This window comes from Chlorocebus sabaeus, chromosome 23, assembly GCF_047675955.1.
Source record: "Chlorocebus sabaeus isolate Y175 chromosome 23, mChlSab1.0.hap1, whole genome shotgun sequence".
Classification (NCBI taxonomy): Eukaryota; Metazoa; Chordata; class Mammalia; order Primates; family Cercopithecidae; genus Chlorocebus; species Chlorocebus sabaeus.
In genome coordinates, this window is record NC_132926.1 from 27,511,272 (window position 1) to 27,538,404 (window position 27,133).

General features: G+C 46.7%; 1 protein-coding gene across 3 annotated transcripts in view; it reads right to left on the reverse strand.

Moving 5' to 3' along the window:
* LARP1 (La ribonucleoprotein 1, translational regulator) overlaps positions 1 to 26,058 on the reverse strand; it is a 138,149-nt gene extending 112,091 nt beyond the window's left edge. For all 3 annotated transcript variants that reach the window (XM_038005680.2, XM_038005679.2, XM_008015097.3), the window contains exon 1: positions 26,002 to 26,058. The gene's annotated coding sequence lies outside the window, so the exon portion shown is untranslated. The remainder of the gene's footprint in view (positions 1 to 26,001) is intronic.
* Positions 26,059 to 27,133: the final 1,075 nt, after the last annotated feature.

A 27,133-nucleotide genomic window follows, 5' to 3' on the forward strand; every position in this document is an offset into this window, starting at 1 on the left:
ATAAGCAACCCACTCTGGGCGTCGCTCTCTCTCATCACCCCCAAATGGGACCGTCTAGTTGCAGAAAATTGAACATATAATAATAATAGAAATAAAGTGCACAATAAATGTAATGCACTTGAATCATCCTGAAACCATCCCCCACACCCCGTTTAGTGGAAAAATTGTCTTCCACAAAACCGGTCCCCGGTGCCAAAAAGGTTGGGGACTGCTGCTTCAGCAAATAGTGAGCATCTATAGTGCCCAGACTGTGGTCTCTAAATACCACTTTCCACAAAAAGGAACCAAGGTGTCTTTGAAAAAATAAATAGCCAATTCCAGCTTTGGGGCAGAAAATGTACAATATGTACTTAGACTATTGTCTAGTGTCACAAATCAAAGAAGCTAGAGTTGTGCCAAAGAGACTCCCATTGGTCACAGGCAGGACTACCTGAGCATCAGTAAAGAAAATAACTGCAAGGAGTTGAAAAATATCAAACGTATTTAAATCCATGAGTTCTTAATGATATTTTATTTTACATTAAAAAATTTTTTTTTTAGAGATCGGGTCTGGCTGCATTGCCAAGGCTGATCTCAAACCCCTGGCCTCCCACCTTAGCCTCCCAAAGTGCTGGTATTGCAGACTCCAGCCACTGCTCCCAGGCCCTACGACTTCTGAGAGCAATTTGGGAATACTCCATGATCCAAAAACTCTATGTCTGGATATATATACAAGAGAAACTCTGGCCATTAAGAGACATACCAAAGCATTTTTTAAAGTTGGAAAAACTGAAAACACCAAAATGAATAAATTATGGTACTTTTGATTTTGGGGCCATAAATGTGGGGGGATGGTATGAAATAGATTTCTTTCTTTTTTTCAAGGAAAATGCAGGAGCAAAATTTAAAAATTATTTGGTTTGTCGCAGTTATAAAATTGCCTCTTTGTTTGTTTGTTTACTTTATAGACAAGTCCTACTTATATAAGTTTATTGGCTACTTCTGCTTCTGATTAGGTTAAGGTTTTTTTCTCTTTCCAACTTTCCAACTTTTATTTTAGGTTCAGGGGATGCGTGTATGGGTTTGTTATATACGTAAATTGTGTGTCACAGGGGTTTGGTGTACAGATTATTTAATCACCCATGTAACAAGCATAGTACTGGATAGGTAGTTTTTCAATCCTTACCCTCCTCCCACCCTCCACTCTCAAGTAAGGCCTCAGTGTCTACCGTTCCCTTCTTTGAGTCCCTATGTACTCAAAGTTTAGCTGCCACTTACAAGTGAGAACTTGCGGTTATTTGGTTTTCTGTTTCTGCATTAATTTGCTTAGGATAATGACCTCCAGCTCCATCCATGTTGCTGCAAAGGACATGATTTCATTCTTTTTGTGTGGCTGTGTAGTATTCCATGGTGTACATGTACCACATTTTATTATTATTATTATTTTGAGACAAAGTCTCACTCTGTCTCCCAGGCTGGAGTGCAGTGGTGCCATCTCGGCTCACTGCAACCTCCGCCTCTCGGGTTCAAGTGATTCTCCTGCCTCAGCCTCTGGAGTAGCTGGATGACAGGTCCCTGCCACCATGCCCAGCTAATTCTTGATTTTTAGTAGAGATGGGGTTTCGCCATGTTGGCCAGGCTGGTCTGGAACTCCTGACCTCAGGTGATCCGCTTACCTCGGCCTCCCAAAGTGCTGGGATTACAGGCATGAGCCACTGTGCCCGGCCATATGTACCGCATTTTCTTTATCCAGTCCACCGTTGGTAGGCATCTGGGTTGATTCCACGTCTTTGCTACTGTGAATAGTGCTGTGAAGAACATAGGAGTGTATTTGTCTTTTTGATAAAATTATTTATTTTGTTTTTGATATATAGTTCTGTTTTAAGTTCTTTAAGAAATCCCCAAACTGCTTTCCACAGTGACTGAATTAATTTACATTCCTACCAACAGTGTATAAGCTTTCCCTTTTCTCTGCAACCTCACTAGCATCTGTTATTTTTTTGCCTTTTTTTTAAAAGACTAGTCAACTGCAGTAGTGAGAAGGGGGAAAGAGTAGAACAAGGAGTTTGGATGGGCGCTGTGGCTCATGGCTGTAATCCCAGCACTTTGGGAGGCCATGGCGGCCGGATCACCTGAGGTCAGGAGTTCGAGACCAGCCTGACCAACATGGTGAAACTCGGTCTTTACTAAAAAAATACAAACTTCACCCGGTGTGATGTCAGGCGTGTGCAATCCCAGCTTCTTGGGAGGCTGAGGCAGGAGAATCGCTTGAACCTGGGAGGCGGAGGTTGCGGTGAGCTAAGATCACACCACTTGCACTCTAGCCTGGATGACAGAGCGAGACTCCATCTCAAAATAAAATAAAAATAAAAAATAAAAAGAACAAGGAGTTTGATCTGTAACTGACTGAACAATCAATTGAGATAACTCACTATCTTCAGACTAGGCTTTTTTTTAATGTTTTAATAACAGCCATTCTGACTGGTTTAAGTAGGTATCTCACCGTGGTTTTGATTTGCATTTCTCTGATTAGTGATGTTGAGCATTTTTTTTCTTTTTCTTTCTTTTTTTTTTTTTTTGGTCCCCCAGGCTGGAGTGCAGTGGTGCAATCTCGGCTCACTGCAAGCTTCACACCATTCTCCTGCCTCAGCCTCCCCAGCAGCTGGGACTACAGGCACATGCCGCCACACCCAGCTAATTTTTTGTATTTTTAGTAGAGATGGGGTTTCACCGTGTCAGCCAGGATGGTATCGATCTCCTGACCCTGTGATCCGCCCGCCTTGGCCTCTCAAAGTGCTGGGATTACAGGCATGAGCCACCGCGCCCGGCCGAGCATTTTTTCATATGCTAGTTGGCTGTGCGTATGTTTTCTTTTGAGAAGTGTCTTTTCATGTCCTTTGTTTTTTTTTTTTTCTTTGAGACAGAGTCTTTTTTTTTTTTTTTTGAGACGGAGTCTCGCTCTGTTGCCCAGGCTAGAGTGCAGTGGTCGGATCTCAGCTCACTGCAAGCTCCGCCTCCCGGGTTTACGCCATTCTCCTGCCTCAGCCTCCCGAGTACCTGGGACTACAGGCGCCCGCCACCTCGCCCGGCTAGTTTTTTTTGTATTTTTTAGTAGAGACGGGGTTTCACCGTGTTAGCCAGGATGGTCTCGATCTCTTGACCTCGTAATCCGCCCGTCTTGGCCTCCCAAAGTGCTGGGATTACAGGCTTGAGCCACCGTGCCCGGCCAAGACAGAGTCTTGATCTGTTGCCCAGGCTGAAGTGCAGTGGCTTAATTTCAGCTCACTGCAACCTCCGCCTCCTAGGTTCACATGACTCTCCTGCCTCAGCCTCCCAAGTAGCTGGGATTACAGGCGCATGCCACCAGGCCAAGCTAATTTTTGTATTTTTAGTAGAGACAGGGTTTCTCCATGTTGGCCAGGCTGGTCTCAAACTCCTGACCTCACGTGATTCACCCACCTCAGCCTCCTGAAGTGCTGGAATTACAGGCGTAAACCACCATGCTTGGCCCTGTCCTTTGTCCATTTTTTAATGGAGTTGTTTTTTGCTTGTTAATTTATTAAGTTCCCTTATAGATTGTGAATAGTAGCCCTTTTTTCAAATGCATAGTTTACAAATAGTTTCTCCTGTTCTGTAGGTTGTCTATTTATTCTGTTGTAGTTTCTGCTGTATAGAAGCTCTTTTTTTTTTTTTTTTGAGACAGGGTTGCATTCCTGTCGCCCAAGCTGGAGTGCAATGGCACGATCTCAGCTTACTGCAGCCTCCGCCTCCCAGGTTCAAGAAATTCTCATGCCTCAGCCTCCCAAGTAGCTAGGATTACAGACGTGAGCCACCACACCTAGCTAATTTTTGTGTTTTTAGGAGGGGCCGGGTTTCACAATGTTGGCCAGGCTGATCTCGAACTCCTGACCTCCAATGGTCCACCCACCTTGGCCTCCCAAAGTGCTGGGATTATAGGCATGAGCCACCACACCCAGCCTGTTCCCCATTCTTTGGCCAGCACTCACCACCTAACACTGTCCCTAGCCCTGTAGTCAAACATATCTGCCAAATGAATAAAATTGCTTAGTCTCACAGTCAACAGACTCAGGATACCTATTTGCACACTCCCATTAACACCATGAACTTTTCCTTCTCAGTGCTTATCATACTTGTAATTAACCTATTTCCCATTTAGAAAAAAAAAGTGCAGCTTGTTGCCAGTGTTCATTTCTGGGGGTAAATGGGAAATGGGTTCAATAATTGCACATGCAATCATTTGCTTAATGTGTGCCTCTCTAACAAGACTACCAGCTCCCTGGGGGCATACACTGCCCCTAGTGTTGTTCACTGTTGTATCCCCAGTGCTTGAAATGGTACTTGGCATATAGCTGGCACTCAATAAATGCCTGTTGAATGAATATTTATTTATTTTTAAAAAATTTGGCTGGATGCAGTGGCTCATGCCTGTAGTCCCAGCACTTTGGGAGGCTGAGGCAGGCAGATCACCTGAGGTCAGGAGTTCGAGACCTGCCTGGCCAACATGGTGAAACCCCATTTCTACTAAAAATACAAAAATTGGCTGGGCATGGTGGTGAGCGCCTGTAATCCCAGCTACTCCAGAGGCTGAGGCAGGAGAATCACTTGAGCCCAGGTCGCGGAGGTTGCAGTGAGCAGAGATGGCGCCATTGTACTCCAGCCTGGGAGACAGAGCAAGATTCCATCTGAAAACAAATAAACAACAACAAAAAAATTATTTTAGAGACAAGGTCTCACTTTGTCTCCCAGGTTGGAGTGCAGTGGTACAATCACAGCTCACTGCAGCCTTGAACTCCTGGGCTCAAGTGAATCTCCTGCCTCATTCTCCCAAAGTGCTGGGATTAGAGAGGCCCCCATGCCCAATCTGTTGAATGAATAAATGAGCACAGATTGCAAAAGTGGCCACAGTCAAAATGAGTGCAGATGGCAAAGGAGGCCCCAGTCAGTTGGTCAGTCCACCTGCCAATCATGAAGGCCTGAGCTACCCTAGATGCTGACCCATTCCCAGGCCAAAGGCAACTGGCATAAGATTCTTTATTTCAAGATGCTCAAAGTGTATAGATAGGAGTTTGCTAATGCCCAGCGCAGCTGTTCTTAGAAAGAGTCTGCCTCCTAGAAAAACTATCCATTTACAAAAGACACAAAATGGGGGAAAGCAGGCTCATCTGCTGGTTAACCGGTGTCCTCTCTTTGCCTCTGGTTGGTGATTTGGGACAGTTAGCCTGGGGGTAGATAAACTGTATTTCAGCCTACAATTAATAGTGTAACCTACTTCACAGAGTTGTTAGGGGACAAATAAGTAGATGTGTAAATATTTATTACAGGACCTGACAATGGCACCAATGCTCAGTCATGCTTTCTAGAGTTGTTGCTATCATTGCCTTTTGCCTTGTAAGACTGCCCTTGAATGAAGGGTAATTTAAATGCCACCACTTGAAGTTTTTTGTTTTTTTTTTTTGAGATGGAGTTTCATTCGTGTTGCTCAGGCTAGCATGCAATGTCACAGTCTTGGCTCACTGCAACCTCCGCCTCCTGGATTCAAGCAATTCTCCTGCCTCAGACTCCCTAGTAGCTGTGATTACAGGTGTCCACCACCACGCCCGGGTAATTTTTGTATTTTTAGTAGAGATGGGGTTTCACCATGTTGGCCAGGCTGGTCTCAAACTCCTGAGCTCAGGTGATTTGCCCACCTCAGCCTCCCAAAGTGCTAGGATTATAGGCGTGAGCCACTGCACCTGGCCACTTGAAGATATTTAGGGCAGAACTCTAGTGATAGGTGCTGGGCTCCACTAAACATCTCCTGGGACCAACCTGGCCAGAATGAAGGCGAGAAGGAGTGAACCATCTAAGTGTCAGAGACACAACTCATACCATTTAGGCAAGAGTTGGCCCATGCACCCATTAAGTCCAGAGGGTAGACTTGCTTTGTACACAGTAGACCCAGTGGCTCAAGCAGTATCATCAGGATGTCTCCTCCCTGTCCCCATCACTCAATCCTGCTGTGTCTGTGTGAGCTCCTGTCACAAAAAAGGCTCAGGTCCACAATGGTGGCTTACATCCTAACTTCTCAGCTACTACAGATAAAAGAGAAAGTTTGGCCAGGTGCGGTGACTCACACCTGTAATCCCAGCAGTTTGGGAGGCCGAGGGGGGTGGATCACGAGGTCAGGCATTCAAGACCAGCCTGGCCAACATAGTGAAACCCCATCTCTACTAAAAATATAAAAAATTAGCTGGGCATGGTGGTGGGCACCTGTAATCCCAGCTACTCAGGAGGCTGAGGCAGTAGAATCGCTTGAACCTGGGAGGCAGAGGTTGCGTGAGCTGAGATCGCACCACTGTACTCCAGCCCAGGCGACAGTGCAAGACTCTGTCTCAAAAAAAAACAAAAGAGAAAGTTTCCCTTCCCAAAGTTCAGACCATATCCCCAGAATTGAGTCTCACTGGCTGTAACTGAGTCACATATCTATTCCTGGCCCATCACTGTGACCGGGGGGTCTGATTGGCAGAGCTGAGTCATGGGCCCATCTTTCCCTATGGGCTGGAGTCAGCTCTGAACACGGGGAGGGGAGGTTTCCCAAGCAACATATGGTTGCAGTTGCCAGAAGGGAGACTTTTGCTGGGTCAGCAAAACAAATATCCACTGTAGAATGCAAACCTCTCTGCAAGTCAGGTGACAAAAGCAATGTCACATTGAGACCAAGTAAACATCAATTCTGTCAGACAAACTAAGTGATAGGATCTGGAGGGATTCCCAGAGGGCGGTGGGGCGTTACTTAACTGTCTGCCAAAAGACTTGTTTTATAGGGCCCAGATTAGGGTAAGGCAAGTGAGGCACTTGCCACTGGCATTAAATTAAGACAAAAAACAAACAAACAACAACAACAACAAAAAAGAAAACACCAACTCAGGGCAGGCACAGTGGCTCACAACTGTAATCCCCGTATTTTGGGAGACTGAGGAGGAAGAATCACTTGAGCCCAGGAGTTCAAGACCAATCTAGACAACATAGCGAGACACTATCTCTACAAATTTTTTTTTTTTAGATCAAGTCTCTCTCCATCACCTAGGTTGGAGTGTGGAGTGCAGTGGCATGATTTCGGCTCCCACTGCAGTCTCTGCCTCCTGGGTTCAAGCTATTCTCCTGCCTCAGCCTCCCGAGTAGTTGGGATCATAGGCACGTGCCACCACGCCCGGCTAAACAAAAAATCTTAAAAATTAGCCAGGCATTGTGGCATGTACCTGTAATCCCGGCTATTTGGGAGTCTGAGGTGGGAGGATCGCTTGAGCCTGGGAGGTCAAGGCTGCAGTGAGCCAAGATTGCAACATTGCACTCCAGCCTGGGTGATAGAGTGAGAGCCTGTCTCAAACAACAATAGCAGTAACATCTCAGTAATCTAGATAAATAATACTTTAATGCAATATTTTATCTCATTTGAGACAGGGTCTCACTCTGTTGCCCAGGCTGGAGTGTACCAGCATGATCATGGCTCACTGCAGCCTCAACCTCCTGGACTCAAGTGATCCTCCCACCTCAGCCACTCAAGGTGCCAGGATTACAGGTGTGAGCCACTGTGACCAGCCACAATATTTTATAAGATGAAAATTAATATGAAAGATACACAATGACTCAAATACCCAAATTTTAAATAAAGGCAGGATGAATAATAGTGCAGAATATAGCCATCTTGGAGCTTGGGGCAAAAGGAAAAATCAGAACTACTGATCCTGCTTTTATTTAAAATTTGGGCATTTTGTTCATCATACTTTTTTGCATTAATTTTGATTTTTAAAATATTGTATTAAAATATTATTTGATTACTGCATTTTTTTGCAGCTCTCAAAATTCTGTGCCTGAGACAGTTACCTCATTCCCCTCACCCTAGTCCAGACCCTGCTGTCTTACGTGGGATTTGCTGGAGGCAGAGAAGAAAAGCCACCCAAAAATGAATGGATGTATCAAAAACTGGAATTCCCTAATGGGAACAGCTCTGGATGGGAACAAGAGTCCTGGCATCAGTTCTGGTTCTGCCATCACCTTGGGAAAACCCGTTTTCCTCTCCGGGCCTCAGTTTCTCCACTTGCATAGGAGGGGACAGGGCAGGCTTAGTGGTTTTTAGGCAATAGAACTCAATCTCCAGTATAGAAAATGGATTAAAATGGAGCTGTTGAAGGGGCATGTGCTGGGGTAGACCCATTTGCACCTCGGTCCCTCCACCACGCAACAGTCCCCTCCAGGTGTTCCATGGAGCCCTAAGGAGTTCCTGCGGACACAGTCAGAAAACTACTCAATTCAATGGTCTCTAAGATTCCTAAGCAAACCCATTTTTATGCCTGAGATAATGTACATGTTCAATTTCTCCTGTCTATTCTTCAGTTAGGTCGGTGTTTCTCACATGGCCAGTAGTTCTCTGTTTCAGGAACACTTCAGGTGCTTTATTTATTTATTTTAAAATTATTTTTAAATTTTTTTTTGTAGAAAGAGGGGTCTTGCTATGTTGCCCATGCTGGTCTTGAACACCTGGCTTCAAGCCATCCTCTCAAAGTGCTAGAATTACAGGCATGAGCCACCATACCTGGCCTAATGCTTTATTTAAAATGCAGAGTCCATGGCCTCTTACAAAATTTGAATCTCCAGGAATGGGGCCCAAGAATCTTTATTTTAAACAAGCCCTCCTTCCCTGCCATGTGATTGACATCCATTGAAGTGTTCGTGTCCTTCCCAGTGAAGTTATTCCCACAGAACCTCAGGAGTTGCTTTATTCTGGAGCTTTAACTACAACAGTCCCTCTGAATGTCCAGGGTGAGGGGAAAAACAGGAACAGTCAGATAAGCCCACATAAATTACTCAAGATTAGCCAAGTGGGAACAGACCACAGTGAGATCTCCGGGGGCCCTTTTCCAGGCAGAACATCCTGGCGGCCCTTCGCTCTGCAATCCCACAGCTTGTATCGGAAGAAATTGTGCATTTCTTTCTTCTTCCGGAGTGGCACTGACAACCTCAGGAATTATTGACTGAATTATCAGGTTTCTTATTAGTACACTAATGGGTTCCCGAGAGCTAGGCGCGAGCATGCCCCTGACACAGTCAAGGGAATTCATTTCAGACTTTGGAACTAGGGCATATTTTTGTCAACTGCAAGGGAAACAGCCATTCATTCACTAGTTTTATTCATTAAACTAGCTTGGCAGATTCATTGGTGAACTGGGTATTTCCTTTTTTTCAGCTTTACTAAGACATAATCACACACAATATAATTTGCCTATCTAAAATGTAAATTCAATTGTTTTTAGTATATTAACAGAGTTGTGCAACTGTCACTACAATCAATTTTTATTTATTTATTTATTATTTATTTATTTATTTTGAGACAGAGCCTCACTCTTGTCGCCCAGGCTGAAGTGCAGTGGCGCGATCTCAGCTCACTGCAACCTCTGCCTCCTGGCTTCAAGCAATTCTCCTGCCTCAGCCTCCCTAGTAGCTGGGATTACAGGCGCCCACCACCACGTCCGGCCTTTTTTTTTTTTTTTATGTATTTAGTAGAGACGGGGTTTCACCATGTTGGCCAGGCTGGTCTCAAACTCCTGACCTTAGGTGATCCACCCTCCTCGGCCTCCCAAAGTGCTGGGATTACAGGCATGAGCCACAATGCCCGGCCATACAATAGATTTTAGAACATTTTCATCACCTCAAAAGGAATCCCTGTCCCAACACAAAGAAATGATAGGCCGGGCGTGGTGGCTCACCCCTGTAATCCTGGCATTTTAGGACGCCAAGGTGGGCGGATCACGAGGTCAGGAGATCAAGACCATCCTGGCTAACACAGTAAAACCCCAACTCTACTAAAAATACAAAAAGTTAGCCAGGTGTGGTGGCAGGCGCCTGTAGTCCCAGCTACTCGGGAGGCTGAGGCAGGAGAATGGCATGAACCCAGGAGGCAGAACTTGCAGTGAGCTGAGATCCTGCCACAGCACTCCAGCCTGGAGGACAGAGTCAGACTCCATCTCAAAAAAAAAAAAGACACGAAAAATATTTGAAGTGACAGATACACTAATTACCCTGATTTGATGATTACACATTGTATATATGTATTGAAATATCATGCTATATGCCATAAAAATGTACAATTGTTATGTGTCAATGAAAAATTTTAATAAAAGCAAAAATACAAAGTGTACGACTTGCTAAAGGCTCAGATGACTGTTAGCATTTTTGGCAATAAATTATTTTGTAATTAAAAAAAAAAACCCAACCTCATTTCAACTGAAAACAAAAAAATTAGCCTGGTATAGTGGTTCATGCCTGCAGTCTCAGCTATTTGGGAGACTGAGGCAAGAGGACCACTTGAGCCCAGGAGTCCGAGGCTGCAGTGAGCCAGGATGGCGCCACTGCACTCCAGCCTGGAGGACGGAGCAAGAGACTCTGTCTTTAAAAACAACAACAACAACAACAAAACAAACAAACAAAAAACAAATCCTTGTGCCTTCTAGCTATTATCCCTTAGTCTTTCTATCCCCCCTCCACCCGCCCCAAGTCCTAAGCAAACACGAATCTAATTTCTGTCTCTATGAATTTGCCTATTCTGGACATTCATATAAATGGAATCGTAATACGTGGTCATTTGAGACTGGCTTCTTTCACATAGCATAATGTTTTCAAGGTTCATCGACATTATAGCATGTATCAGTCCTTCATTCCCTGTTATGGCTGAATAACATTCCATTGTATGAATCTACCATATTTTGTCTATCCAGTCACCAATCCAGTTTGGGTTGCTGACACATTTTCGCTCTTACGAATAATGCTGCTATGAACATTTGTGCACAAGGTTTTGTGTGGACATGTTTTCTTCCTTTCACTTTTGAAAGGCTCCTAGTCTAGTAGACACAGGTGCTAAGACAGGTACATGCGCATAATTCCTTATGCCGACAGGATGTGTGAAAGGAAAATAAATCTCGGGACCCCAAACTCTCTAAGCCAAAGGGAAAAGTCAAGCTGGGAACTGGGTCAAGCAAACCTGCCCCCCATTTGGTTCCTAAAGAAGATGGCTACAAAGAGAAGGAAAAAAAAAAAAGATAAAAAGCTACATACCTCCCTCACAGTCTGCCCAAAAGGAAATTCCTGGTGGGCGCCAAGATCTTTACCCTAAAACAATTCCGTTGAATTTCACCCTGGCAATGTAAATTGACAGCTTATCATCACACGTGCATGACACAGGACAGAACTCAAAGTCATCTCTCTGCTCCCCTGACACAAATGCATATCGGATTGCTTCCTTTGCCCTATTGTTTACGTTATCTTATGTAAAAATGCAGATTCCCTGGGCCAGTCAAGGAATGAATGACGATTTCCTCCATACCCCCTCACATGAAAATTGTGCATTCCCCCAATATCTACCCTTTCTCTTTTTAAATACTGAAGCCCTCAAAATCATCTTTGGAGAAAGGAATATACCTGTCTCCCAGGCTTGCGTCCTTAACTTTGGCAAGTAAACCTCCTCCTAAAATGACTGATACCTGCCTTGGTCATTTTCCTTGATTTACAGATGATACAAGAAAGGTACCAGTCAATGGAGTGTAAGGGTGAGAACCAGCTGCTGCTTCTGCCATTACTAACTGAATAACGTAGGGGCAAGCTCTTTCACCTTTCTGTGTGTCAGTTTTCTCAGGGGTAAAATGGGACTAGTATTTTCTTTACCTTATAGGACCACTGTGAGGATTCCATGAGACAATGCATATGAAGGACTTTGCACCAAGCTTGGCACACAGTAAGGGCTTGAAAAACATTTCCCATTATCATCTTTCATTCAGAGATTCCTAAGAGTAAGTTTACTAATGAACCATGCACTCCAGCCATAGTAGAGTCTTCATTCTTTCAATGAGCATTTGTTTTGGTTTTGTTGCTGTTGCTGCTGCTGTTGTTTTCCAGACAGGGTCTCTGTCTGTACTCAGGCTGGAGTGTAGTGGCACAATATCAGCTCACTGCAGCCTCAACCTCCCAGGCTCAAGCAATTCTCCCACCTCAGCCTCCCGAGTAGCTGGGACTACAGGCACGTGCCACCATGCCCGGCTAATTTTTTAATTTTTTTTTTAATTTTTTTTTTTTGAGACGAAGTCACGCTCTGTCGCCCAGACTGGAGTGCAGTGGCCGGATCTCAGCTCACTGCAAGCTCCGCCTCCCGGGTTTATGCCATTCTCCTGCCTCAGCCTCTCAAGTAGCTGGGACTACAGGCGCCCGCCACTACTCCCGTCTACTTTTTTGTATTTTTAGTAGAGACGGGGTTTCACTGTGTTAGCCAGGATGGTCTGGATCTCCTGACCTCGTGATCCGCCCGCCTCGGCCTCCCAAAGTGCTGGCATTACAGGCATGAGCCACTGAGCCCGGCCTTAATTTTTTGTAGAAAAAGTGTTTCTCCATGTTACCCAGGCTGGTCTCAAACTCCTGGTCTCAAGCGATCTGCCTGCCTTGGCCTCCCAAAGTGCTAGGATTATAGGAGTGAGCCACCGCACCCAGCCTCAATGAGAGTTTATTGAATATTTACTATGTACTGGACACTCAGAGATAAATATAGTTGATCTAAACCTAGCTGCTATCCCCAGGAGCCCATAATCTGCCATCTGAATGGCAAGAGCTACTAGCTTATATCACCTCCATATATTGTGATTCCGTGTATGGAGGTGATGTATGCCAGCAATAGATTACAATTTTTTTTTTTTTTTTTGAGATACAGTCTTGCTCTGTCGCCCAGGCCAGAGTGCAGTGGCACGATCTTGGCTCACTATAACCTTTGCATCCCGGATTCAAGGGATTCTCCTGCCTCAGCCTCCCAAGTAGCTGGGATTACAGGTATGCGTCACCACGCCTGGCTAATTTTTGTATTTTTAATAGAGACAGGGTTTCACCATGTTGGCCAGGGTAGTCTATAACTCTTTTTTTTTTTGAGACGGAGCCTTGCTCTGTCTTCCAGGCCAGAATGCAGTGGCACGATCTTGGCTCACTACAACCTCCGCCTCCCAGGTTCAAGTGTTTCTCCTGCCTCAGCCTCCTGAGTAGCAGGGTTTACAGGTGTGTGCCACCACGCCCAGCTAATTTTTGTATTTTTAGTAGAGATGGAATTTCACCATGTTGGTCAGGCTGGTCTCGAACTCCTGACCTTGTGATCTGCCCACCTCGGCCTCCCAAAGTGCTGGGATTACACGCATGAGCCACCGCGTGTGGCCACATTGTGATATTAATGAGGGCCCCAAATTTGCTATTAGAGCACTGGAGAAGTGTTTTTTTAAAAAACTTTGTATTTTGGGCCAGGTGCAGTGGCTCACGCCTGTAATCCCAATACTTTGGGAGGCTGAGGCAGGAGGATTGCTTGAGTCCCGGAGTTGAGACCATGTCTCAAAAAAAGGAAAGAAATTTTTTATTTTGAAAATATCAGAAAAATAGAAAAAACAATAAACCAAATACCTATACATCAATCACATAGCAACAATTGTCAACATTTTACTGTTTTCTCCATCTCGCTATATATAAAATCTGTGGCTAAAGCATTTTAAAGCTAATTACAGATATTCTAACACTTCAGCCCTAAACACTTCAGCATGTATTTCCAAAAATTAGATCATTCTCTTCCATAACAACAATACACTTACCACCTCTCACAAAATTAGCAATAATTTTCTTGTATCATCTAATACTAAGTTCATAGTGAAATTTCCCCATTGTCTAAAGCATGGTGGGCCAGGTGTAGTCACTCACACCTGTAATCTCAGTGCTTTGGGAAGTCAATGTGGGAAGGTGGCTTGAAGCTAGGAGTTCAAGGCCAGCCTGGGCAATGTAATGAGATGCCATCACTACTAAAATTAAAAACAAAAAATGGCCAGGTATGATGTCTTGCACCTATAGTTCCAGCTGTGGGGAGGCTGACGAGGGAGGATGGCTTGAGTCTAGGAATTTGAGCTTGCAGTGAGCTAGGATCGCACCACTGCACTTCAACCTGGGCAACAGAGTGAGACCCTGTCTCAAAATAAATAAATAAATATGATAAAAATTAAAATGTAGTCCTTATTTTTTTATAGTAATAAATCAAGATATAATCAAGAATCACATCTTATATTTGGCTGTTAGACTATTAGGTCTCTTTAAATCTAGAACCTCCTCCCCATTACTTTTTTTGTTCTTACAACATTGGCTTTTAAGAGATTATGGCAGTTGTCTTATAAACTGTTGCACATTCTGGCTTTATCTGATAGCTTCTTTGTGTGTTGTTTAACGTGCTCCTCTATCCCCTGAACTTGTAACTGAAGCTAGTTCTTAGAGGCCTCATTAGATTCAGGCTCAATATTTTCCACAGGAGCAAAAATAGGTGGAGCTATGTAGTCTACTCCGTCCTATTAGGGGTGAGAAAAGAACTTTCATCTGAGCAATTCAAGTCCTCTTAAATTAATAAATGAGACAGTAATCAGTCCTACATCCCACTTTAAGCTATGTATTCATCTCTTAAAACTGCTTGCTAGACCGGGCGCAGTGACTCACACCTGTAACCCCAGCACTTTGGGAGGCCGAGGCAGGTGGATCACGAGGTCAAGAAATTGAGACCATCCTGGCCAACATGGTGAAACCCCGTCTCTACTAAAAATACAAAAATTAGCTGGGCAAGGTGGCCTGTAGTCCCAGTTGCTCAGGAGGCTGAGGCAGGAGAATCGCTTGAACCCAGGAAGCAGTGGTTGCAGTGAGCCAAGATCGCACCACTGCACTCCAGCCTGGGCAACAGAGCAAGACTCTGTCTCAAAAAAAACAAAAACTACATGCTATTGCCATTGCTTCCAGTAGCTATAAATTAACTGAATAATGCTACACCAGACACTACAATCCACACCCTATAGCTAAACAATGTATGGCCAATCACGAACCAATGTTATTTCTGTAAACCAATGAGAATTCCTGACACAAAACTGTGTAACAGCCCTCTCCTTATTCTTTTTTTGTCTTTAGAAACCTGCTTGTGAGCCTGGGCAACATGGCAAAATCCGTCTCTACAACAAAATAAAAAATTAGCAAGGCATGGTGGCTCATGTCTGTGGTCCCAGCTACTTAGGAGGCTGAGGTGGGAGGATTGCTTGAGCCCAACAGTTTGAGGCTGCAGTGAGCCGAGATCATGCTACTGCTCTCCAGCCTGGGCAATAGAGTGAGACCCTGTCTCAAAACAAAATGAAACAAAAAAACCTGCTTGTGACCGGTCACAGTGGCTCACACCTATAATCCCAGCACTTTGGGAGGCTGAGGCAGGAGGATCCCTTGAGCCCAGGAGTTCGAGAACAGCCTGGGCAACATAGTGAGACTTTGTCTCTACAAAAAAAAAAAAAAATTAAAAATTAAAATTTGTTGAGTATGGTGGTGCATGCCTGTAGTCCCTAGCTACTAGGGAGGCTGAGGTGGGAGGAAAAATATATATACACACATATATATGTTTAAACACCTGCTTGTATGTAACAAAGGCCAAATGGAGCTCCTATCTGAGATTATTTGGTTCTGAGTCTTCTCAGCAGCTGTCCTCACACTGACTCAATTAAACTCTTTTTTTTCTTTTTTTTTTTTTTTAAGACAGAGTCTCGCTTTGTCGCCCAGTCTGGAGTGCAGTGGCCGGATCTCAGCTCACTGCAAGCTCTGCCTTCTGGGTTTACACCATTCTCCTGCCTCAGCCTCCTGAGTAGCTGGGACTACAGGCGCCCACCACCTCGACCGGCTAGTTTTTTGTATTTTTTTCAGTAGAGACGGGGTTTCACGGTGTTAGCCAGGATGGTCTCGATCTCCTGACCTTGTGATCCGCCCATCTCGGCCTCCCAAAGTGCTGAGATTACAGGCTTGAGTCATGGCGCCCAGCCTCAAGTAAACTCTTTAAATTATATTTTGTGCCCCAGCCTCTTTGAGGTTGGCAGGAGGCACTTAATGCTAGCTGTCCACCGTGTGTGATGTTAAGTGTGGTCCCTAGGTGATGATGAACAGATAGAGGAAGAATTCTTCATCCTGTTGGCAGGAAGGGTATGGCCTTTGATTTGGGCTTTAAAGGGTGTGTAAGAACCTACTGGGTGGGGAAGGGAAGAGTAAGGGCTTTCCAGGTATGCGTGGAGTCACAATGTAGGGAAAGACAATGACAAGCTTGAGGAAGTAGGAGGTGGTAGCCAAATGTGGGTTGAGAATTATAACAACAAGCACTTAGGGTGAGTTGAGTATGTTCCAGGAACTATGCTAAGTGACTCACTTAATCCTCAGCCTGTACTGTGGAATGGGTGCTGCCACCCCCATTTTAAGGATGTGGAAATCAAGGTTTAGCAATAAGCAGCAACTGGCCTAAAGTCACATAGCTAGGAACTGGTAGACTCCTGAACCTCTGCTTTAAAAATCTCTAAGCACTTCCTTAAGGTGAGGGAGGAACGTGAAACTGGGGAGTGATGTTGGGGCAGATGGAGACAGGCCTTCAGTGTTATTCCAGGGGTTTCAGTGTTATTCCAGGGCACTAGGGAGCCAGCGAAGGTTTCCTTCCACAGGGACCAGCAGGGCTGGGCGCGGTGGCTCACGCCTGTATTTCCAGCACTTTGGGCGGTGGAGGCGGGTGGATCGCCTGAGGTCAGATGTTCAAGACCAGCCTGGCCAACGAATGGTGAAACCCCGTCTCTGCTAAAAATACAAAAATTAGCCGGCTGAGGTGGGAGGATTGCTTGAGCCCAACAGTTTGAGGCTGCAGTGAGCGGAGATCATGCCATTGCACTCCAGCCTGGGCAATAGAGTGAGACCCTGTCTCAAAACAAAATGAAACAAAGAAACCTGCTTGTGACCGGTCACAGTGGTGGTGCATGCCTGTAGTCTCAGCTACTCAGGAGGCTAAAGCACGAGGCTAAAAGCCCCGGAGGGGCAGGTTGCAGTGAGCCGAGATCGCGCCACTGCATTCCAGCCGAGGCGATAGAAACTCTACCTCAAAAAAGAAAAAAAAAAAAAAAAAAAAAGAATGGAAAGGGCCAGCAGGGCTGTGTCTGACAACGCTCACCCGCGGCTCTGTGGAGGATGAACCGAGGGCTGCCGAGCTGCCTAGGAGCACTATCAGGTTGGAGGATAGGTGCCCATTCACGTGAGCTGCCCCAGGGAAAAGGGACCGAGGGAGGAATGCAAGAGCCTCCCAGACCTTGTGCAGATCTTCACGCCGAAGGGCAGTGGGGCGGGGCTGAGTCTCCGCAGGATCCTGGAGCCGTTTCAACGGCTCCCCACGCTGGGCACACGGCGGAAGTAGAGTGGGCCGCCACCCGCGGACCCCGCGACCTGCGTGCAGCTCGTGCCCCCCAGCACCCCGAAAGCTCGATGGCCACGTCGCAGGGGGATGTGAGATGCAGAGACAGGGAAAAGGGCCAGCTTTAACCTCCGCCGCCCAGAGAGGGGAAGCGACTGGCCCAAAGTCACACAGTCAGGTCGTGGCAGGGGCAGGACTAGAACTCAGGCCGTATCTCTTGATTGCAAGTCTGATACTCTTTTTTGGTTTGTTTTTGTTTTTGTTTTTTTGAGACGGAGTCTCGCTCTGTCGCCCAGGCTGGAGTGCAGTGGTGCGATCTTGGCTCAATGCAAGCTCCGCCTCCCGGGTTCACACCATTCTCCTGCCTCAGCCTCCCGAGTAGCTGGGCCTACAGGCGCCCACCACCACGCCCAGTTAATGTTTTTATTTTTAGGAGAGACGGGTTTCACCGTGTTAGCCAGGATGGTCTCGATCTCCTCACCTCGTGATCCGCTCTCCTCGGTCTCCCAAAGTGCTCGGATTACAGGCGTGAGCCACCGCGCCCAGCCATGATACTCTTTCTTGATGGAATTTATTTCAGAATCAAAGAGGAATCAAGATACTGTGGCTGTGGACTGGCAGCTGGGATGCCGAATACTCCGGGGAATCCATTTTTTTTTTTTTTTTAATCTATTTTCCCCCTTCGGGAATCCTGAGAACGGCGCAGCAGTGGAAACGGGCTCAGGCGACCTGTCCCGCCAGGCAGTTGTCGCACAGCACCCCCGCCCGCATCATCCTAGCGAGGCCTGCGTGTCCTCTGCACACCACCAGTGCGGGTGGGGCCCTTCGTGTCTGGGAGTCTCTGCTCTCCGCAGCTGGGGGGACAAAGCCTCCGCCTGGGGCTCAGTCATCACCCAGGAAGGGAGGGTGCCTGGAGGCAGTGGCGGGTCCCGCTCTGGGGCCGGGCGGACCAAGTTCAAGTCTCTGCCCTGGTACCCTGCCATCCTGAGCTGGTCACTTTCCCTCTCTGTACTTCTGTTTCTTCATTTTAAATCGGTGAAAATAACAGTGCTTCATACAGTTGGGTGTGAGGATTAACTAACATAAGGAGTATTCAAGGCCTTAGTAAGGGGCTTGCAGCGACAAAGGCCAGTTGTTATTAGCCCAGGAATCAGTAGGGTTGGGTGCCTAATGTACCTATGAATTTGATAGACCTTTTCTCTATCCTACGTGAAGCCTGCTGCTTCCATGAAGTCCACCCAAATTAACTTCATTCAGTTTAAATCCTTAATTCTCAGAACTTAAAGCACAGCTGTCATTGTCTAACTGCAGTGGGGTAGGGGGAGCAGGCTTGTGTGCGTGCCCTCCCCTGCACCACTAACCTAGATTCAGAAGGCCTGAGGTTTGTAGTCCTGCCTTCCGAGGGCTGCTAGCTACTTGATTTTGAGTAAATCACTTCATTTTTTTTAAATTTAAATTTTAATTTTTTTGGAGACGGAGTCTGGCTCTGTCACCCAGCCTGGAGTACAATGGCGCGATCTCTGCTCACTGCAACCTCCACCTCCCAGCTTCAAGCGCTTCTCCTGCCTCAGCCTCCTGAGTAGCTGGGATTACAGGCGCGTGTCACCATGCCCAGCTAATTTTTTTGTATTTTTAGTGGAGACAGCATTTCACCATGATGGCCAGGCTGGTCTCGAACTCCTGACTTCAGGTGATCCGCCCGCCTTGGCCTCCCAAAGCGCTGGGATTATAGGCGTGAGCCACCACGCCAGGCCCAATCACTTCATTTTTGAGTCTCAACTTCCTCTGTAAAATGGAGGTGATAATATTAATTTTATCTGTTTAGGCAAAATGAACAGAGTTAGATCTCTGATTATACTTGGAGAATGGAAGGAAACAAACAGGCAAAATGATTTTTCTTTTCTTTTCTTTCTTTTTTTTTTTTAAAGATGGAGTCATGGTCTGTAGCCCAGGCTGGAGTGAAATGGTAGGATCTCGGCTCACTGCAACCTCTGCCTCTTAAGTTCAAGTGAGTCTCCTGCATCAGCCTCCAGAGTAGCTGGAATTACAGGTCCCTGCCACCTTGCCCAGCTAATTATTATTATTATTTGAGACAGAGTCTTGCACTGTCATTTGGGTTGGAGTGCAATGGCACGATGTTGGCTCACTGCAACCTCTGCCTCCTGGGTTCAAGCGATTCTCCTGCCTCAGCCTCCCAAGTAGCTGGGATTACACACACCTGCCACCACACCGGGTGAAGTTTGTATTTTTTTAGTAAAGACCGAGTTTCACCATGTTGGTCAGGCTGGTCTCGAACTCCTGACCTCAGGTGATCCACCCACCTCGGCCTCCCAAAGTGCTAGGATTACAGACATGAGCCACTGCGCCCTGCACAAAATGTTTTTTCAAAGCATATTTAATAACTTGGAAAAATGGTATCAATATATAGTATTTTTCTTTTCTGAATTTAATTTTTATGTAAAAATTTTATGAAAGGAATGCATTAATACATTCTCACAAAGATTCACCATATAATGTTAAGTGAAAAAGGGCAAATCAAGGGCAAAAGAAATATGACTCCAATGTTGTTTTATTTCACTTTTGAACCAGAGTCTCATTCTGTCGCCCAAGCTGGAATGAAGTGATGCATTCATGGTTCACTGCAGCCTCGACCTTCTGGACTCAAGAGATCCTCCTACCTCAGCCTTCCAAGTAGCTAGGACTACAGGCATGTGCCACTAGACCTAGATAATTTTTTTTTTTTTTTTTTTTGAGATGGAGTCTCCCTCTGCCACCCAGGCTGGAGTGCAGGGGTGTGATCTTGGCTCACTGCAACCTCCACCTCCTGGGTTCGAGTGATTCTCCTCCTCAGCCTCCTGAGTAGCTAGGATTACCGGCACCCACCACCACGCCTGGCTAATTTTTGTATTTTTAGTAGAAAGAGACAGGGTTTCACCACGTTGGCCAGGCTGGTTTCAAACTCTTGGCCTCAGGTGATCCGCCCGCCTCAGTCTCCCCAAGTGCTGGGATTATAGGCTTGACCCACCTTGCCCGGCCTGCCCAGCTAATTTTTTTTTTTAAGACGTGAAATTTTTTATTTTTCAAAAAGAGAATGTATTTTTACATAAATCTACAACAGAATTCAAATGTAGAAAAAATAAACTATATTCAGGGATAGAGTGCCCAGCACAGCACACCCCCTCCCCGGACGAGAGCACAGGAGCCTCGCCACCCCCAGGACACCCTACAGCAGGGCAACCACAGGCTGGCACATAGAGCTCCCTGTGTCTGTCACAACAGGCTGCAAATGCGAGGGGCCCAGACCCTAAGTGTCAAAGACAAAAACCAACCCATTTCACTGTGGCAACTCACTTCTTAGCCTAGGTCACTCATTTGTACACCTACTCAGAAAGGGAGGGGCAGGGAAACTGAGGGACATGCATCTCCAGATGCCTCGGATAATCCCCTACTCACCTCTGCCACTAGAGGACCCCCAGGAGAGCCCACCTGACAAACCCCAACTTCCTTCCTGGGCCAGTGCAACCAAAAACCTGCAGGATTCACCCAGGACTCCAGGCCCTGGCAGAGGCAGAGCTGGCTGCTGCCCAGCTAGTTAAAAATTTTTTTTTGTTGAGACGGGTTCTATCCACGTTGTCCTGGCTGGTCTTGAACTCCTAGCCTCAAGCTATCCTGCCACATTTGCCTTCCAAAGCTCTGGCATGAGTGCCCAGCCTCCCAACTTTGTTTTTTAAAAAATATAAATACAGGCCGGGTGTGGTGGCTCACGCCTGTAATCCCAGCACTTTGGGAAGCTGAGGCAGGTGGATCACGAGGTCAGGAGATCGAAACCATCCTGGCTAACACAGTGAAACCCCATCTCTACTAAAAATACAAAAAATTAGCCAGGTGTGGTGGTAGGCGCCTGTAGTCCCAGCTACTTAGGAGGCTGAGGCAGGAGAATGGCGTAAACCTGGGAAGTGGAGCTTGCAGTGAGCCAAGATCATGCCACTGTACTCCAGCCTGGGCGACAGAGTGAGACTCTGTCTCACAAAAAAAAAAAACAAAAAAAAGTATAAATACACTGAAAAAAATAGACATAAGGAAATTCACCAACAAGTTAACATGTTACATCTGGGTGGGAGGATTACTATAGATTATTATCTTCATCTTTATTTTTCTATGTTCTCCAATTTTTTTTCAAATGATGTATTATTTTTATAAACAGAAGAAAACTACAATATTGTAACAGAAATATTAAAGATTATATTTGAAAATATTCAAGGCTAAACAAAAGCAAGTTAGATATCACCTATGTGTCAGTAATCAGAAACCTTTGAGATTAAAATTTAGCCTTTTGGGCCGGGTACACTGGCTCACGCCTGTAATCCCAGCACTTTGTGAGGCTGAGGTGGGTGGATCACGAGGTCAGGAAATCAAGACCATCCTGGCTAACACAGTGAAAACCCCGTCTCTACTAAAAATACAAAAAATTAGATGGGTGTGGTGGCGGGCACCTATATCCCAGCTACTCGGGAGGCTGAGGCAGGAGAATGGCATGAACCCAGGAGGTGGAGCTTCAGTGAGCCGAGATCACGCCACTGCACTCCAGCCTGGGCAACAGAGTGAGACTCCATTTCAAAAAATAAAAATTTAGCCTTTTGGAAGCACCATCCATCTTCCCCAGGACCCACCCCTGCCTCTTAGCAAGACCACACAGCACCATGCCTAAACTGATGGGTCGGTCTAGGAGAGACAGAGACTGATTTCTCTCTATGAAAGCCTCATGCGGAGCTCTGCTTCCATGGTTTCCAGAACTTCACCAACCTTCTTGGCCTGAAGTTCCTTCTTCTGAAGTCAGGCATGGCTCTGCCAAGGGATACCTGGACAGTGTTCCATGGGACTGGAGAAGACCCCTGAACTCCCTGCAGAGTTACCAACTTACTTAATTAGCTGGCATTTAAAGTTCTGTAGGATCTGAACCAATCTTCCTTACAACTCTCATGTGTGCCAATCAAACGGTCTGTCTGCCATCTCCAAAGCCAGAAAGGGACAGTAATGAGTGAAGAGAGCTGGGTGTGATGCAACTGGGAAAGGTGAGGACTGTGGCAAACTGGAGTAAACCCACACTTTCAAAACGAACGGCCACTTCTCAGTGCCAGTCTATTGCTACCTGGTGGGAGCTTTCAATTTTTCAAGACAATTGGAAAATCTGGGTCTTTATGTGAAATCTCCTGATTTTAAAATAAATATTGGCAGGTAATTCACAAAACACATTTGGCCACTCTGCTGATCACAATTTGGGACTTGTCTTCGGAACACATTGAACTTTTTTCCCTCTGCACCTTTGCTTTTGCTATTCCCAACGCCAAGAACACTCCCCCACTCATCTAAGGCTAATGAACTCCATCTGTTCTGTCAGACCCAGCCAAAACACCACCTCTTCCTGAGCATCCCCGCAGCCAGAAGTGACATCTTCCTCCTTGGGGCTGCACCACACATTTAGCTCTGCGCCTGTCTCACCCTATGTCACAGTTGTTTCAGTAAGAGTCCTAGCTTTCCTGGTAGAGAATGAGCTCCTGAAATATTCAGAAAACATTTGTGGAGCATCTGCTATGGTGCAAGAACCGTGCTAAGCACTAGTGATAGAGCCTAGAACAAGATGGATTTGTCTTTGCCTTGATGCAATACAATCTAGTGTAGGGGACCGATTTTAAATAAATAACTCCCTAGATATCTAATCCCAATTGTGATGAGTTTTATGGGGTTAAGAAAGTTTATAAAAGAGACTTAATCTAGGCACAGGAGGATTAAGCGAATCACGAGGTAGCTTGGGGAAGCATTAGCAGTAGGGTTGCCACTTAAGGCTGTACAGTTTATATGCTGCACGAAGCCTGGCAACATAGCAAGACTCTGTCTCTAAAATTTAAAAAAAAAAAAAAATTGTAGAGTTGAGGTCTTACTATGTTGCCCAGCCTGATCTCAAACTCCTGGCCTCAAGTGTTTCTCTCACCTTGGCCTCCCAAAGTGTTGGAATTACAGGTGTGAGCCACTGTGTCCGACCCCTTTTTCTAATCTGCACAAAGGCACGGTATAGACTAGCAGAGGCAGCGTTTAGTTCACCCCTACCCAAAGCTGCTCTAAATAAACTTAGAATCTAAGTAGATACGGTGACTTCCCTATGTACATGCAGCCCAGAGAGATGTTCCCTGCTCCCCACTTTCTACGCTAAACCCTTAGACTTCTGAGATCAGGGAAGGTACCCCCAAGGAAGTAACACAGGAGCTGAGACTGAAGGATAAGAAGGAGCCAGCCAGCTTGGAATATGAGGAACAGCATGTACAAGGCCTCTGAGGGGAGAAGGCACCATGGCTGAAGGACCTAATAGGTGGCCATTGTGGTGGAAGCATGGACAGAGGTGGGAGAGCATTAAGAGGTAAGCTGGGCACTGACCACCCTGCATGGCTCAGAAGCCCACATTAAGGGGTACAATTCTTTTTTTTTTTTTTTTTTTTTGAGATGCTATGTCGCTCTGTCACCCAGGCTGGAGTGCAGTGGCGCAATCTCAGCTCACTGCAACCTCCACCCTCCGGGTTCAAGTGATTCTCCTGCCTCAGCCTCCTGAGTAACTGGGATTCGCTGGGATTACAGGTGCATGCTACCATGCCCGGCTAATTTTTGTATTTTTCAGTAGAGATGGGGTTTCACCATGTTGGTCACGCTGGTCTCAAACTGCTGACCTTGTGATCTGCCCATCTCTGCCTCCCAAAGTGCTGAGATTACAGGCATGAGCCACCGCACCCAGCCAAGGGGTGCAATTCTTATCCTGAAATACCTTACATATCCCTTCCATATCCCACTCCCTAACCACGTCGCTTCTGGGTTTCACTGCCCACAAGACAGTGCACAATGGTAGAAACTACCTTTACAGAGGGCCTGCCATGAGGCACAGACTGTGCTGGGGCCACACATTCATTCTGCCTGTTTTATTCTCCTAAGGAAGTAACTATTCTTTGATTTCAATGGAACAGATGGAAAAATGGAGGCACAGAGAGGATGAGCAGCCTGCCTGAGGTTAGCTGACTGTGAAGGGGTAGGCTGAGATCCACTGTGAAGTCCACGGTGGGACTTCAAACCCCTTCTCTTGGCTGTCATGCAGCAATGATACCCATTAATAGACCGGAACTGCAAGGAGTACACAGCCTTGCCACTCAAAGGCAGGAGGGTCTAGGGGCCTGCAACACTGGCATCACCTGGAAGTTTGTCAGAAATGCAGGATCTTGGGTTCCATCCAGCCCTGCTGAATCAGAATCTACACTTTAAATTTTTTTTCTTTCTTTTTTTTTTTTTTTGTGAAAGGGTCTCACTGTGTTGCCCAGGCTAGAGTATAGTGGCACAAACACAGCTTACTATAGTCCCCACCTCCTGGGTTCAGTGGATCCTCCTGCCTCAGCCTCCCAAGTAGGTGGCACAGGCCACCACATCCAACTAATTTTTAAATTTTTTGTACAGACTGGGATCTCACCATGTTGCCCAGGCTGGTCGCAAATTTCCTGGGCTCAAGCAATTCTCCTGCCTCGGCCTCCTAAAGTGCTGGGATTACAGATGTGAGCCACCATGCCCAGCCAGAATCTACACTTTATAGGAATCATGTACACATTAGGAGCTGAGAAGCACTAGTCTAGAGAATAATCCAAGCAAAGTGGCATACTGCCTTTGTAGCCCTTATGCAACAGTGTCTCATAAGCCAGGTTTCCAATGACCCGAAAACAACTTATTATAACCAAATATACCAGATTGGCCAGCTGTTCCATCCATCTATCCACCCTAGTTTTGTCATCTATTGCCTCCCCAAGGGAAAGACTGTGTGAGAAGCTACCATCAACTCCAAAGAGGAGCTGCTGTACACTCCAAATCACCTTCCATTTGGGGTCTACTCTGATCCCCAGATCATTTTCTGGAACCCACTTTTCACAAAAGAATTCCCTATGTTAGCCTGCATACCAAAGGAGTCAGAATGGTTTGGTAGAAAAGATTAGTGGGTGAGGAAAAGCGGGGTTCCCCTTCAGCTTTAAGGCCACATGTGACTTTGGGAAATGCCCTACCCTCACTTCCTAATCCCTATGTAAAATATGAATGGGGTGGACTAGACTACAAATCATTCCATATGAGGCCTGGCAGGAAACATAAAGGAAGTTCAGTGGCCTAGGTGAAACCGTAAAGAGTAGCGGAGACTGTGGCAAACTAGAGGGTGAGCAGGTAGGGAGGGTGCAATGTCCTGACTACACAAAGGTATCCCCACTCAGAAACAGGTTAGAGTTATCATGGGAAATGCGTTGCCATATATTCTAATTTTTTGAGTTGGGAATTTGATTTTCCAAGAAATGAGTGATGTTTAAGTATTGGCAACTATTAATAGTTAAAACTTCAGAACAAACAAACACAACACTGTGTGAACCAAATAAAGATCAGGTGCCGGCCAGATCAGTCCATGGGCCATCAGTTTGAGATGCCTGGCCCGGATGCCACCCTAATGTTAGGTATTAGTTTGCATGTGCGGCTCTTTGAGAATGCTGCAAAGTGGCTCCTGTAAGGATGGGGATTGAGGGTTAAGATCTGTGCCTTTCCGGGGCCCGTCGCCCGTCCCCCACCGCAGCCCTAACCCCCTTCGGTGCCCCCTCCCCAGGCCTCTCCGGGAAAGGGCCCAGACGGCGGCGCCGGGTCGCACGGCGTCGCTTGCTTCACACTCTCCCTACCTGCTCGCCCGCTCTCCCAGCACGGCCGGCAGCGCCGCAGCGATGACTCAGCCTCTGGCGGCGGAGCTGGAGGGAGGCGGAGGGGGCGAGTGGGAGGAGGACTGGCAGGGCGGGGTAAAAGGAGGCGGGTGGAGTGGAGGGAGGAGGGGAGAAAAAAAGAGGAAAAGGAGAGAGAAGTGGGATGGGGGAGGAGAAAGAGGAAAAGGGGAGAGAAGAGGAGGGAGAGGCGGAGGTGGGAGGGGGCAGTTCGAAGCCTCAGCTCCCGCCTCCTCCCGCGGCCGGCTGAGGTTGGGCTGGGCTGGGGGAGGCCGCTGGGGGAACAGCGGAGAGGGTAGAGCTGGGGCGGAGAAAGGAGGGTGGCGTGCTGCGCCCCCCTCTCCCTCCCCCTCCGCCTCCCCCTCCCCCACTTCGAGAGTCCTGTGGGTACACGTGGTTCATTGCCACACCCACGGACCCACCCCTACCTCTGTGGGATGGGAGGGGCCGGGGAGGGCGCCCGGGAATGCGGCTTCGGACTGTGAACCTTTAGTGAGCGCCTTCCAGCGGAGGCCTGGGGGACTGGGCAGTCAAAATGGGACAGGGGGGCCGGGCGCGGTGGCTCACGCCTGCAATCCCAGCACTTTGGGAGGCCGAGGCGGGCGGATCACCTGAGGTCAGGAGTGCAAGACCAGCCTGGCCAGCGTGGCGAAACGCCGTCTCTACTAAAAATACAAAAATTAGCTGGGCCTGGTGGCGCGCGCCTGAAGTCTCAACTACTTGGGAGGCTGAGGCAGGAGAATCACTTGAACCTGGGAGGCGAAGGCTACAGTGAGCCGAGATCGCGCCACTGCACTCCAGCCTGGGCAACAGAGTGAGACGCTGTCTCAAAAAAAAAAAAAAAAAAAAAAAAAAAAGGAACACAGAGAGGTCCGGGGGCTCGCCGGGGAGAGGACAAATTCACAAGGCGTGTCCGCAAGTGGAAATTTAAAGGGAGAAGTGAGCCTACTCGATGCATTTTTGCTAGTCTACACCTGTAGCTATAACACAAGGTTGAATTTGGAAGTCACACCAAGGAAGTTTCCTTAGCAATGTTTTGTAATATAAATGATGAATGAATAAAATGTACTATGGGAGGACGTCTATGTGTATAGAA